Genomic DNA, 15462 nt, shown 5'->3' with positions numbered 1-15462 from the left:
GTGCTCCGGTCTGCCTCTGCATTAGAGGCAGACCGGGAGCACCGGATCGGGCTGTCCCAGCTCATGTGCCCGCTCTGACAGCATGTCAGAGCGGGCACATGTGCTCTGTATACTCACCTCCGCCTCCCTGCACTTCCGGGTTCACTGTGAAGTGCAGGGAGACGGATCAGTGCTGATCCTGCCCCCTGGTGTAAAAAAAAAAAGTAAAATTAAAATCCCCCCCCCCCCCCTTTACCCATTTTAATACAAAATTAACCCCTTCCCTGCCAATTGATCACTGACTACAGTGATCAATTGGCAGGGATTACATTTTAATATGATCTGATTTTTTTTTTAACCCCTGAGGGTTAATTCTTTTTTTTTTTTTAACCCTCAGGGGTTAAATTTATTTTATTAATTAATTTAAATATTTTAAAATTATAAATTTAGCTAGCTGGGGAGGGTGGAAGTTAGTGGGGAATTGGGGGATTTAGTGTTAGGCTAACTAGGGGTTAACGTTAAAAAAGTTTTAAAATAAGCTTTAAAAAGTTAAAAAATTAAGTAAAAAAAAAGTTTTAATAACGTTTAAGTAAAAAATAAAAAAAAAATAAACCCTTTACCCAGTCCAAATAAAAATTAACCCCTTGCCTGCCAGTCTATCACTGCCTACAGTGATCAAAATACAGATCACAGTATTATACTGTGATCTAATTTTTTTTTAACCCCTGACGATTAACTTTTATTTATTTTTTAACCCTCAGGGGTTAATATAATTTAATTAACTAATTTAAATATTGTATAATTAAATATTTTGCTAGCTGGAGTGGGTGGGAGTTATGGGAAAATGGGGAATTTACTGTTAGTGCTGCTTACTGCTAGTTAGGGGTTAACGGTAAAAGAAAAAGCTTAGAAAAATGTTAAATCTGTAAAAAAAAGTTTTACGAAAGTTTAGGAAACTTTTAAAAAATGAATAAGCAAAACAAAAGTTTAAAAAATAGTTTTAAAAAGTAAAAAAAGTTTTAAAAAGTAAAAAAATACATTTAATAACGCTCATTACCACTACACCTGGTACAAGCTAGCGGAAAAATGATCCCACGCTAAGGTTCAAAATATGCCTTTTGAAATACCCTGGGATGTCTTCTTTAAGAAATGGTATGGCTTTATGGGGTATTTGGATTATATAGCCTGGTAAAATACTCTAAAATGGGACATGGGCACAGCGTAAAAATTTAAAGTTTGAAAAAAATGGAATGGCTGTGTCCCAAATGTGCCCCTCCGATGTCCACATATACCTGGCAAAGGTACATACGGGGGTATTTTTGTACTCAGCCGACATAGCTGAGCAACATATAAAGTATTATAGAGTGGTGGTACACATAAGGTTTGCAAAATATACTGTGCAAACTCACTTTGTGTGTCAAAAAGGCAGAAAAAACGCTTATTACCACTACACCTGGTACAAGCTAGCGGAAAAATTATCCCACACTAATTTTCAAAATATGCCTTTTGAAATACCCTGGGATGTCTTCTTTAAGAAATGGTATGGCTTTATGGAGTATTTGGATTATATAGCCTGGTAAAATACTCTAAAATGGGACATGGGCACAGCGTAAAAATGTAAAGTTTGAAAAAAAATGGAATGGCTGTGTCCCAAATGTGCCCCTCCGATGTCCACATATACCTGGCAAAGGTACATACGGGGGTATTTTTGTACTCAGCCGACATAGCTGAGCAACATATAAAGTATTATAGAGTGGTGGTACACATAAGGTTTGCAAAATATACTGTGCAAACTCACTTTGTGTGTCAAAAAGGCAGAAAAAACGCTTATTACCACTACACCTGGTACAAGCTAGCGGAAAAATTATCCCACGCTAAGGTTCAAAATATGCCTTTTGAAATACCCTGGGGTGTCTACTTTAAGAAATGGTAGGCCTTTGTGGGGTAGTTTGAATTTAAAACTTACGAAGATGCTTGGAAATTGCACATAGGTCCAGCGTCAAAATTCAAAGTTCTGTAAAAACTGATATGGCTTGGTCTCCAATATGCCACTGTAGCTTCACAAAATAGTGCCAAAGACATTCATTGGGGATGTCTTTTTACTCAGAAGAATTAGCTGAGCATAATTTGAAGGTTTTGAACTTAGTGGCACATATGAAATATACAAAATGCCCAGCAAAAATGCAATCCGTATGTCAAAAAATGCACAAAATTATTTTTTACCACATACTTTGGCATATATTGGTGAATAAATGGGGGCATGCTAAGGCACAATATGCACCTTATGATATACCCTGGAGTGTCTACTTTTACAAATGGTAGGCCTTTGTGGTTTTTTTTTTTTTGAACAGTCAAACTGTTATAATACCCCAAATGGAAGCATAGGCTCATTAAATCCGTCTCTCAAAATTCAACTGTGAATACTGAAAAGGACAGGTCTCCTGTATGGCACTGTAGCTTCACGAAATAGTGCCATAGACATACAATGGGGGTGTCCTTTTACTCAGAAGACTTAGCTGAGCATAATTTGGGGGGTTTGAACTTAGTGGCACATATGAAATATACAAAATGCCCAGCAAAAATGCAATCCGTATGTAAAAAATGCACAAAATTATTTTTTACCACATACTTTGGCATGTAATGGTAAAAAAATGGGGGCATGTTAAGGCACAATATGCACCTTATGAGATACCCTGGAGTGTCTACTTTTACAAATGGTAGGCCTTTGTTAGGGTTTTTGAACAGTCAAACTGTTATAATACCCCAAATGGAAGCATAGGCTCATTAAATCCGTCTCTCAAAATTCTACTGTGAATACTGAAAAGGACAGGTCTCCTGTATGGCACTGTAGCTTCACGAAATAGTGCCATAGACATACAATGGGGGTGTCCTTTTACTCAGAAGACTTAGCTGACTTAAGGGGTTAAGGACCGGACTTTTTTTGCGATGTTGTACATTTGCGACCAGGCATCTTTTTGACACTTTTGTGGTGGTTGTGTTTAGCTGTAATTTTCTGCTCTCTCATTTACTGTTCCCATACAAATTATATATTGTTTTTTTCAGGACAAAAGGGGCTTTCTTTACATACCATTATTTATATAATATCATGTAATTTAATTTTAAAAAAATGAAAAAATATGATGAAAAATTGAAAAAAATACATGTTTTTTGACTTTTATGTAAAAAAATCTTTTACTCATCTACAAAAGCGAATGAAAAAAACTGCTAAATAGATTCCAAATTTTGTCCTGAGTTTAAAAATACCCAGTGTTTACATGCTTTTTGCTATTTTTTTGCATGTTATAGGGCTATAGGTACAAGTAGGATATTGCGGTTTCAAAACCTATATTTTTAAAATGTATCAATAGTGGCATTGTAACACTATTATCTGTCATAAATCGCTAAATAACACCCCACATGTACATATTTTTTTTAAAGTAGACAACCCAGGGTATTCAATATGGGGTATGTCCAGACTTTTTTAGTAGCCACTTAGTCGCAAACACTGGCCAAAGTTAGCGTTCATATTTGTTTGTGTGTGAAAAAAGTAAAAAACTAAATTGAACGCTAATTTTGGTCAGTGTTTGTGACTAAGTGGTTACTAAAAAAGACTGGACATACCCCATTTTCAATACCTTGGGTTGTCTACTTTTGCAAATGGTATGCCATCATGGGGGTAATTCTCATTCCTGGGCTACCATACGCTCTCAAAGGCAACGTAACCAACCTGGCCATTTTCAATGTAAAAATATGACCCATATATTTGACCCTGTAACTTTCAAAAACGCTATAAAACCTGTACATGGGGGGTACTGTTATACTCAGGAGACTTTGCTGAACACAAATATTAGTGTTTCAAAACTGGAAAATGTATCACAACAATTATATCATCAGTAAAAGTGCTGTTTGTGTGTGAAAAATGCAAAAAAAAGTCACTTTCACTGACAATATCATCGCTGTGATATGTTTTACTGTTTTGAATCACTAATATTTGTGTTCAGCGAAGTCTCCCGAGTAAAACAGTACCCCCCATGTACAGGTTTTAGGGTGTCGTAGAACGTTACAGGGTAAAATACAGTGATAGTAAATTAAATTCTCTGGACTTTTGGCCTGGGTTGGCAGGCAGGTCCCTTAAATTGCAATCAATAAAATAACTTAATTATGTAAAAATATTACATAAATACGCACGTAGAATTTAAATATATATGCATATTTATATATTTGAAGTCTACGTGTATATTTATATAATTATTTATGTAATTTTGTATATGGACATATGAATAGTTCGTATTCTTTTTATTTATTTATATATACATAGATATATATACAATTTCATTCTAAGTGTATTTTGATATAGATATATATATATTAATATCAAAATACAGTCAGAAAAAAATTTCGTATAGATATAATAATTTTTTTTTACATTTTTATTATTATTTTTAATTTTTTTAGTTTAATTTAAATTACTTATTATTTGTAGTTTATAATAATATATATACAATATATCACACATCAGGCGGGGATGACGTAGGACGCGTGCGTGCGCGAGCGCTACGTAAGGGGGCGGAGGGAGTGAAGCCCGCCGAGAGTGCCGTGGGAGTCGGATGGCGGATGGTGGATCGGATGGAGGAGCTGTAACCGGCATATAATACCTATGGGAGAGGGAAGGAAAAGAAAGGTTGTCGTAGAGGATAAGCCCGGCTGTGCCCCCCGACCCGAGTGGATTTTCGAGGCGCGGGTGAACTGGAGGTGCTCCGTTGTCATTTTTGCGGTGGTGGAGGCAGGGGAATTGAGAGCACTAAACTTCTACTTACAAGTTTAAGGTGGCGGCTGCAACTCAAGGTTGACTGGTGTGTGCAGTTCAAGGAAGACGGGTGAGAACTACCCATTATTGGCATTCTGCACTTTATAAATGAAAACAATACGCTGAAAATACGCTGAAAATTTGGACGGTGTATTGGAAGGGAAGGAGGGTGATAACCCCTGATCTCTCATGATCTGTGTTAATTACATCTGTGTTAAACCTGAACAGTGTTAAACATCATAGTTGGGAGAAAAAAAAAAGAAAAAAAGATCATTGTATATGTATATAAAGTACCTCCTTATATGAAGGCATACTCTTTATAGGGAGACTACTTATGAAGTTGAAGGGGAAAGAAGAAAAAACTAAATTTAATGAGTTAATTACCTAAGGGTGGAACGTGATACATAAACCAAACTTCATCGAAGCTGCAGAAACACGTTCATACTGATTAATTGACTCAGACTAATTGACTCTGACAAGGAGTCAACCTGACACATTTCTGGTGACTCTTTTTTTTTTTTCTCTTTGTTTTTTTTTTTTTTTTTTTTTTGTTTATGCTGCACGATACTATCAAAATTATGTCAACCAGAAGAAATCAAGAAAACAAAGCGATCCTTGGCAAAGACAAAGAAAAAGAACATAGAGAGAAGGTTGAAAGAAAAGATAATAAAACGGAGAAAAGACTCTCTAATTTCTTCACCCCCCAAATAGATAGATCATTGCCAGAGAGCTCTTTGAAAGAAACTAACCTGACAACAGGTGAGAAAAAAATATTTCAATTGGAAACATCACAAATGGAAAATCCGATGGTTACGCCAGAATTCTTAAAAAACTGTCTAGACCAGCAACTTCTAGCAATAAAACAAGAAATTCTCAGTAATAATGAGGAGTTAAAAAAGGAAATTAAAGAGATAGGCCTGAGGATTAACCAAGTCGAAAGTAAAATGGATCTAATTGACTCACTAATTAAAGATCAACAGCAGCAACAGGGAGAAATAAACCAGAAAATCCAACAGCTACAATTAAAGATAAATGATCTTGAAGACAGATCAAGACAAAATAACTTGAGATTAAGGAACATCCCGGAAAGTATCACACGGGAAAAAATAAAAGCATTCCTGGATTCATATTTTTTGGAGTTAGGTATCCAGAAGGATGATAATTATAAATTTCTAGAGAGATACCACAGAATTCCAAAACCTAAAAATCTCAAAATGGAAGCTCCCAGAGATATTATGGTCTGCTGTAACTCATACCTATTTAGAGAAGAAATAAGAAAAGCCTCAAAGCAAGGCAGTAAAAAAGAAGAATATGCGAGTATAAAAGTTCTTCCAGATTTATCATACGAAACGAGGAAGAAAAGGCGATTATTCGCTTCGGTTCTGGAGACATTAAGGAAAAATAATGTTAAACACTTTTGGGCTTTTCCAGCAAAACTAATCATCATATATGAAGCAAAAACTCTGGTGTTTGCCAACTCAGATCTAGCCAGGAAATGGCTACAGGAGGTCCATATGTAAACAACTTAATTGATAAGACTGGCCATTCCAGCGGGCCGATTAAGGGTTGAATAATTTTTTTTTTATTTTTTTTTGTGTGTTTGTTTTCCCTGATGTAATTACAATAACTAAATATACTATACTGTAAATGGTTGGCACGGCATTGGCCGGCTGAACTCACAGCTTATAAAGATGCTCCTTATAATAGGTGGTACATAGGAAATTGCAATATCTATACTATAAACTTCTCATGTTACAGGGGAACAGGTTAATGCATATATAAATGACACATTTTTTTTTTTTTTTTTTATGTTAATGGTAAAGCCAGGTGTATGGATTTGGTGACGTTGTATGGGGGGAAGGGGAGAAACTTTGGATCATCCCGGCTGACTTCGTTGGCATGGGGATGGCACGTGTGAGATTGAGGGGACCACACTTGGTGGCGTCTCCTCCCAGAGGAGAATGAGATCACGTATAGATAATGACACTTTTTGGTGTAATATGAATGATTAAACTATAAGAATGGTTCGCATGATAGAACACTGGTTTAAAATAATCTATAAAGTATAAGTATTGAAATCACTAATGTAAAGTTATTATGAGAGCAATAGAACTAATTACACTACAAATTGTCTTCATTAGTGGAGATTAGGAGAATGTATATATATAGGTGTGCCTTTTTTTTTTTTTTTTTTTTTTTCTTTGTATTTTTCTTAGTGTATTTTTGGGTGTAATTCTAATGCTTAAATTAGCTATATGGTTCATACGATATGGTATAGACAACATTTTAGATTGCAAAGATAGATTCTAGTAATATAAAACTGTTATATAAGAAATTGAAATAACCACATTTAAAGGCACCTCTGGCTAGAGGGGATTAGGATAATACATATATAATGACACTTCTTGGTGTAATTTGAATAGTAAAATGGATTATAATGGATTACATGATATGTTTTTGGTATAGAATAATTCTTAGATCACAAGGATTGGTAGAATTAACACAAGGTGTAACATGAGAAATTGAAATAGTTATATTGGAAGTAGCTTTCACAGTGGGGACTATGATATGTATATAGAAAAGGGTATTTTTTTTTTCTTTTCTTTCTTATATTGGGGATATTTAATAGCTAAATTGTTTATAATGGTCCGCACGATATGGCTTATTGATTATAGGGATTGACTTTATTAATGTAAAGCTGATATACAAGAAATTGAAATAATTACATAGGTTAGTGAGATCCAAGAAAATGTAAATATGAAATTTTCTAATTTTTTTCCCTTTTTTTTTTATTTATTTTTTTTTTCTTTCTTTCTTCCCCTCTCTTCCCTTCTTCTTCCTGTTGGGATTATATGGACTCCCGCAGCACTCTCGGGGAGGGCTTTCCTCATGCTCCCCCAACTAACTCCATATTTTTGTGGAGTTTTGGATGTATTCCCAGGGTTTTGGGACGCATTTTCTGTCTTCCACTAAGTGGGAGTGGAGACGGAACTTTTTACCAAGAATGTGGGTATGTTTGGACTCATGCTTGATTTACATGAGGTCATATGAATGTAATTGTTACGTGTTTTCTTCCCCTTCCTTTTTTTTCTCTCTTCTTTCCCCGCCGGGGGGTATGGTCCCGAGTCTTAAATGCTTAGACTATGGTTAAGTTTTTGACGGTGAATGTACAGGGTCTGAATAACCCAACTAAAAGAGCCATGGTGTTCCAATATATTAAAAAGGAAGGTGCAAAAGTTATATTACTCCAAGAAACTCACTGGTTAAAGAAAGATATAAAACGTTTTATCCCAAAAAAATTTAAAATCCAACTTTGCTCTTCATTGGAGGATAAAAAGAAATGTGGAGTAGCTTTATTAGCAACAGATGATTTAGATATTCAAGTTATATACCAGGATATAGATAAAAATGGCAGATTCATCTTAGCTATATGTAAAATACAAGATGAAGAACTCACTATTGTAAACATCTATGCTCCTAATACTAACCCAGTTCAGTTTATACAAATGGTTTTGAGTAAAGTGGAAAAAATTAAAAAGGGTAAGATTATTATAGGAGGAGATTTCAATTGCATTCTGGACGGAACGTTGGATAGGAACTCATTGATAGGGGTAATGCAAGATAAAAGGGGAAAGAAATCCTCAATGCAATTCTTAACTTTGATAAACAAGTATGAATTATTAGATCTTTGGAGGATAAATCACCCATCAGAAAAAGATTATACATGCTTCTCGAAAGCACATTGTACCTACTCTAGATTAGATTTGTTTCTGGGTTCTTTAGAGGTTTCATATAAGACTAAAAAGGTTTTGATTCAAGAAGTAACCTGGTCAGATCATAACCCAGTAATACTTGATTTCACTATTTCACCAGATATCAAAATTAGGAATAGTTGGAGACTTAATGAATCCCTCCTGAGGGAGGCCCAAGATATAGATACCATAAAAGAATTAACAAACCGTTTTTTCGAGGAGAATAAAAATAAAGGAACTTCAGACGCCATAGTTTGGTGTACATATAAGGCTGTGTTGAGGGGACATTTTATTAAATTAGGTACAATTAAGAAAAAACAAAAAGAAGCTTCCCTGACAGAACTATATGTGTCTCTTTATAAATTAACAAATCTTAACAAAAATAACCCAAATACAGAGATAAGTGAGAAAATAGGAATAATAAAAAATAAAATCAATAAAATTCTACTTTTACAAACCTCAAAAAAACTCGAATATTTAAAAATAAAATGGTACTATAAAGGAAACCGAGCAAATAAAATGCTCACAAACCGAGTTAAAGGTGCGAAATTAAATAAGTTAATACAAAAAATTATTACAGATGATGGCATCCAATTAACTCCTGAAAATATAGGTAAAGCATTTAATTCATTTTACCAAAAATTGTATAACTTACCTGATCACCCCTATAATCCAGAAACATATTTTCAAAATAAAACCCTAAAAAAATTATCAAGGGAACAATTGAATTCTATTAATGAACCCTTTTCAAAAATTGAAATAACAAATGCAATTGAGTCTTTAAAAAAAAAAATAAAACTCCGGGGCCGGACGGCTTTCCAAATATATTTTACCAACAGTTTAAAGACGTACTGGTAATACACCTTGAAGATCTTTTTAATAGTATAGTTCTAGAAAAAGATTTGCCTAACGAATTATTATACGCCAATATAATTCCCATACAAAAGCCAGATAAATCGACGGAATTGGTAGGGAATTATCGTCCTATATCCTTATTAAATTCTGATATAAAAATATTCGCAAGTATTTTGGCAAAGAGACTACAAAGAGTCCTCCCGTCCATAATTCATGGAGACCAGGTTGGATTTATGAAGGATAGACAATCAAACAATAGTGTAAGGACAGTGATTGACATTTTGGAACACGTTCATGAATCAGGCATTCCATTGCTGGCCCTGTCATTGGACGCGGAGAAGGCCTTTGACAGGGTCAGATGGGACTTCCTTTGGGAGGCATTGAAGGCTTTTGGTTTTGAAGGCTGGATTCTGAGCGCTATTATGGCCTTGTATAGCTCCCCAATGGCAAGAACAATTGGCAGGGGTATAACTTCTGAGTGGTTTAACATAAGAAATGGGACAAGACAGGGGTGTCCCCTGTCCCCATTGCTATATTTGATATATATAGAACCCTTGATTTGTGACATCAGGTCTAATGAGAAAATAAAGGGAATAACAATAGGCCAAGAGGAATTTAAAACTTTACTTTATGCAGACGATGTGCTAATCACTGTTTCAGACCCTATAATATCAACAGATGAACTGTTAAGGGTGATTTATGAATTTGGGCACTATTCCAACTTTAAGTTAAACGTAGATAAGTCAACTATTCTTGCCAAAAATATAAAGAAGGAAGATAAAATACATATTAAAGCGAAATATAGTTTTGAATGGGCAAAAAAATTTATTATCTATCTAGGCATTAAGATTTCCAGTAATCCTTTTAGGATTTATTGAATACAATCTTTTACCTCTAATGATGCAAATTAATAAACAACTGAAGGACTTGAGAATAGCAGAGATATCATGGACAGGTAGAATTAATATTGTAAAGTCTTATTTGATCCCCAGATGGAGTTATATATTCCGTATGTTACCATTGAAAATGCCTAAACCATGGCTTATGATGATTCAATCTGCTTTAGATAAATATATATGGCTGGGGAAAAAACCCAGGGTTAATAAAAATTTTTTGAATTTAAAGCCTAAGTTGGGAGGGATGGGAGTCCCTGATATTACGGACATATATGAAGCTTGTTCATTGGCGCATGTTATTTCCTCTATGAAAGAGAGCTCTAGGGGTGAATCATGGGAAAAAATTGAGGCTAGGAAAGCGGCAGTTCCGGATTTGACGACTTTATTTTGGAGGATAGTTAAATATGAGAGAGATGATATGGGTTTAATTTTAGCTAATTTACTGGGTCAATGGAGAATTTGGAAAAAAAGACTCAAAATTGAAGATAAAATTATTATAGATTTACCCCTGCATGTATTGTCCAATAATATTGAGGATTTAAATCTAGATACATGGTTAAGCAAAGGTATTAATAGAATAGACCAGCTATTCCAGCAGCAACAAATTAGACCTTTTGAGGAGATTAAACAAGTTTTTTCGCTTTCCTATAGAGAAAGTTTTGCGTATTTAAGGATAAAACATTTTCTAATGAGACATAGAATAACTGAGATTCCTGAGGAATTACAAACTTTCCTAAATTTGATAAACACCAGACATAACAAAAATTTAGTTTCCAAAAGCTTAAAAATTTCTAGTAAATATAAGTCAATCCCTGAATTCCCAGCCCTAAAAGCATGGGAAAGAGACTTACAAATTACAATTACGAGAGATGAATGGCTTAAGGCCAATAAAGCAGTAATGAAAGCCTCGCACTGCCTAAATCTAACGGAAAGTCATTATAAAGTTATCAATAGATGGCATTACGTCCCAGCTAAATTAACAAAAATATATCCAGGATCTCAATATTCCTGCTGGCGATGTGCCTCATTGAGAGCAGATTATGTTCATATATGGTGGTCATGCCCGATTATATCTCCATTATGGCAAAAGGTAGCGAAATTCTGCAGGGAAGCAATAGAGGTAGACCTTGATTATACCTGTAGTTCTATGATATTACATCTGGGCTGGCCTACAATTCCAAAGGATAAAAAAGAATTAATAATCCATATTCTCATAGAAACTAAAGCTACTCTTGCAAGATTCTGGAAAATTCCAGACTCCCCGATATGGGAGCCGATAAAACAGCAGGTCTTGAATAATTGTAAAATGGAAATAGGGATATTAAGGCAAGAACACTACTTTAATCCGCGCATTGAACAATGGCAGAAATGGATTATAAAACTAGATAGAAGAAATGAGTCTTAATTTACACTAGGATGTTTATGCTATGGAATTATGGTTGGGGGGTGAACCCTGGGCATTCACTTACAGTATATCCGTGGTTATATGGAACCTGATTAGTAGATAGAATGATTGATGAGTGTTGCCTCTCGGGTTCTTAAGATTGACTCGGGACCAACCCTCGGCGAGAGTGTGTTTTTTTTGTTTTGTTTTTTCTTTTCCTATGTCTAGGTTTTGTTAACATAAGACTAGGGTAGATGGGAGTTTCAGGGCAATGCAGAAATATATAAGGAAGGGATTTAAAACTAAGAGGAATGAGTAAAGGGGTATTGAGGGAAAAAGGGAGAAGAGGAAGTAGGAAGGAAAGAGAAAAGAAAAGGAAAGGGCCCTTAGAACTTATTACATATATTTAACTTCATCCTCTTCGGAATGAAAATTGCCAAACTATGACTGAACTGTAACAATATTTATACATACCCTATGTCATTTTATTCTCAATGTGTAAATGTTGAATGTTTAATTTATGTCTTCATATCTGTTTGTAATAATGTATGTAAAAAAAAAAAAGAGAAAGAAAAAAGGGGGGAGAAAAGAAGGGGAAACTTTTCAATAAAGATTATATATAAAAAAATATATATACAATATATATAGTTATTATATATATTTTATATATATACACGTGTGTAATTTAATTATAAGTGTATTTTTATATTAATATATGTACATATTAATATAAAAATACACTTAGTATGACATTATATATATGATATTTAGACGTATATTATATATATATAATATACGTCTATATATCATATATATATATACACATATATAATTATTATTTTTATTTATTAACCTTTAAACTTTATTTTTTTTATGATTTTACACTAAGCAGGGAGACTGCCTGTCAGCACAGACAGTCCCCCTGCAGGCAGAGACTAGGACACCTATTGTGACCATCAGGGCCGGATTAAGAGCCCAGTGGGCCTGGTGCTGACAATTATGATGGGCCTAATTACAGAATCTTATCGACCAAAAACACTAAAACAGTCATACCTCCCAAGCATCATGTATCTGATGGAGATGGTGCTGGAGGGAAACTCATAGAATGCAGTTATAAGAAAACACATACTCTATGCTAATCTCTCTCTAATTCATACTTTCATCTTTCAAGTAAATCCATACCTCCTAACAGCAGTGTCCAGTGAAGCAGGAAGTCAATGGGCGGGGTAAAAGGGTGTGCCACTGGTGCGAATCACGTGACAAGACCTGCCAAAAGGGGTGAACATGCCCAAAAAGGGGGCATGTCTGTCCAAAGAATTGGAAGGTCAGTCTGGCATGAATGCATGTCAGGCTGCCTGCCAATCATCCAGGCTGTCCAACTAAGATCATACTATGCAGGCAGCACCTTGAGCTTGACATAAATGCGTCTAATGATGCGCTCACTCCATGCTTTCTAAGGACTGTCCCCTAGCACTCGCTGGTCCACTTGTCTCCTTGCCTTCTTACTAGCAGGCAGAAGTTCCTGGTATATAGTCTGAGACAGAGAAAAGGTGTATGTAGTGAGTGTAGAAGAAAGGGGACATGCCACAGTGTTAGAGAGACCAAACTCTGCATTACCTAAACTAATTTTAATGTCAGCCAGTCCACACAAGTTTTGTTCCCATACATCCCTCTTAAGCTTCCAAACTTAAAGGGACACTATAGTCACCAGAACAACTACAGCTTATTGGATTTGTTCTGGTGAGTAGAATCATTCCATTCAGGCTTTTTGCAGTAAACACTGTCTTTTCAGAGAAAATAACTCAACTGGCCTCTCCTTAGATGGCTGCTAGAGGTGCTTCCTGGGGCAGTACTGCCTAGTGTGCAGCACTGCCATTCAGTGTCTCCACCTTCTGCATGCAGACACTGAACTTTCCTCATAGAGATGCATTGATTCAATCTATCTTTATGAGGAGATGCTGATTGGCCAGGGCAATGTTGGACTTGTGCTGGCTCTGCACCTGATCTGCCTAGTTGACAATCTCAGCCAATCCTATGGGGAAGTATTGTAATTTGCTCAGACCACCACTTCTGAGCCAGCAGCTGCAGACTTGAATACAAGTAATATTTTACTATATTTAGGGAGGCAAGAAGGGGCCAGGGTGGTGGTTTTAACATAATAGGGTCAGAAATACATGATTGTGTTCCTGACCCTAAAGTGCTCCTTTAAGCAAGAGTATGTGAAGAGTAGTTAAGGTTGCCACCTTTCTTGGAAAAAAATACCAGCCTTAATCATTTGTATAATTAATTAGTTATGCGTGACATCACATGATGTAAATCACAAGGAGTGACATCAGAGAAAATTCTGTAAAACCACCAACAAACTACTCACAGTTTGATTCTGCTGTATAGATGGATTGCTCCCAGTGTCTCAGTCTCGCAAGTCACCCAGTGTCTGTCCCTATGTATCACATTGTCAGTGTCCCCATGTCGCCCAGTCCCCTAGTCTCCCAGTGTCTGTGTCCCTATTTCTCCCAGTGTCCCAATGTCTCAGTGTGTCCCCATGTCACTAGGATACTGGGGACACTGAGAGACCCGGGGACACTGAGAGACCCGGGGACACTGAGAGACCCGGGGACACAGAGAGACCCGGGGACACAGAGAGACCCGGGGACACAGAGAGACCCAGGGACAATGGGAGACCCGGGGACAATGGGAGACATGGGGACACAGATATTTAGGGAAACTGGGAGAAATGGGGACACTGAGACACTAGGGACACAGACACTGGGAGACATGGGGACACTAAGACATGGGAACACAGACACTGGGAGACTAGGGGACACTGGCTGGGAGACAGACATAGAAACATAGAATGTGACGGCAGAGAAGAACCATACGGCCCATCTAGTCTGCCCAATTTTCTAAATACTTTCATTAGTCCCTGGCCTTATCTTATAGTTAGGATAGCATTATGCCTATCCCACGCATGCTTAAACTCCTTTACTGTGTTAACCTCTACCACTTCAGCTGGAAGGCCATTCCATGCATCCACTACCCTCTCAGTAAAGTAATATTTCCTGATAAAGTGTCCCCATGTCACTTTATGGGGACACTGGGAGACATGGGGACAGTTGTGGACATAGACATAGGGACACTGGGACATATAGGGACACTGGGAGACATGGGGACACCAGGCACACTGAGACACTAGGAACACAGACACTGGGAGACATGGGGACACTGAAACATTTAGGGACACTAAGACACTAGGGACACAGACACTGGGAGACTAGGGGACTCTGGGAGACTAGGGGACACTGGCTGGGAGACAGACACTTGGGGAGACATGGGGACAGTTGTGGACATACACATGGGGACACTGTGACATATAGGGACACTAGGCACACTGAGAGACATGGGACACAGACACTGGGAGACTTGGGGACACTGAGACACTAGGGACACTGGCTGGGGGACATGGGAACATCTCCATGTCGCAATGTCTCAGTGTCTCCCAATGTCTTTATGTCTCACAACGTCCCCATGTGTCTCAGCATCCCCATGTGTCTCAGCATCCCCATGTGTCTCAGCATCCCCATGTGTCCCAGTGTCCCCTAGTGTCTCAGTGTCCCCATCTTTTCCAGTGTCCTCAAGTGTCTCAGTGTCCCCAGGTCTCCCAGTGTCTGTGTCCCCATGTGTCCTAGTGTCTCAGTGTCCCCTAGTGTCTGTGTCCCCTAGTGTCTCAGTGTCCTTATGTTTTCCAGTGTCCCCATGTTTTCCAGTGTCCCCAAGTGTCTCAGTGTTCCC

The sequence above is a fragment of the Pelobates fuscus genome, chromosome 12, assembly GCF_036172605.1.
Source record: "Pelobates fuscus isolate aPelFus1 chromosome 12, aPelFus1.pri, whole genome shotgun sequence".
In the NCBI taxonomy this organism is placed as follows: domain Eukaryota; kingdom Metazoa; phylum Chordata; class Amphibia; order Anura; family Pelobatidae; genus Pelobates; species Pelobates fuscus.
Note: the sequence above shows the minus strand (reverse complement) of the source record.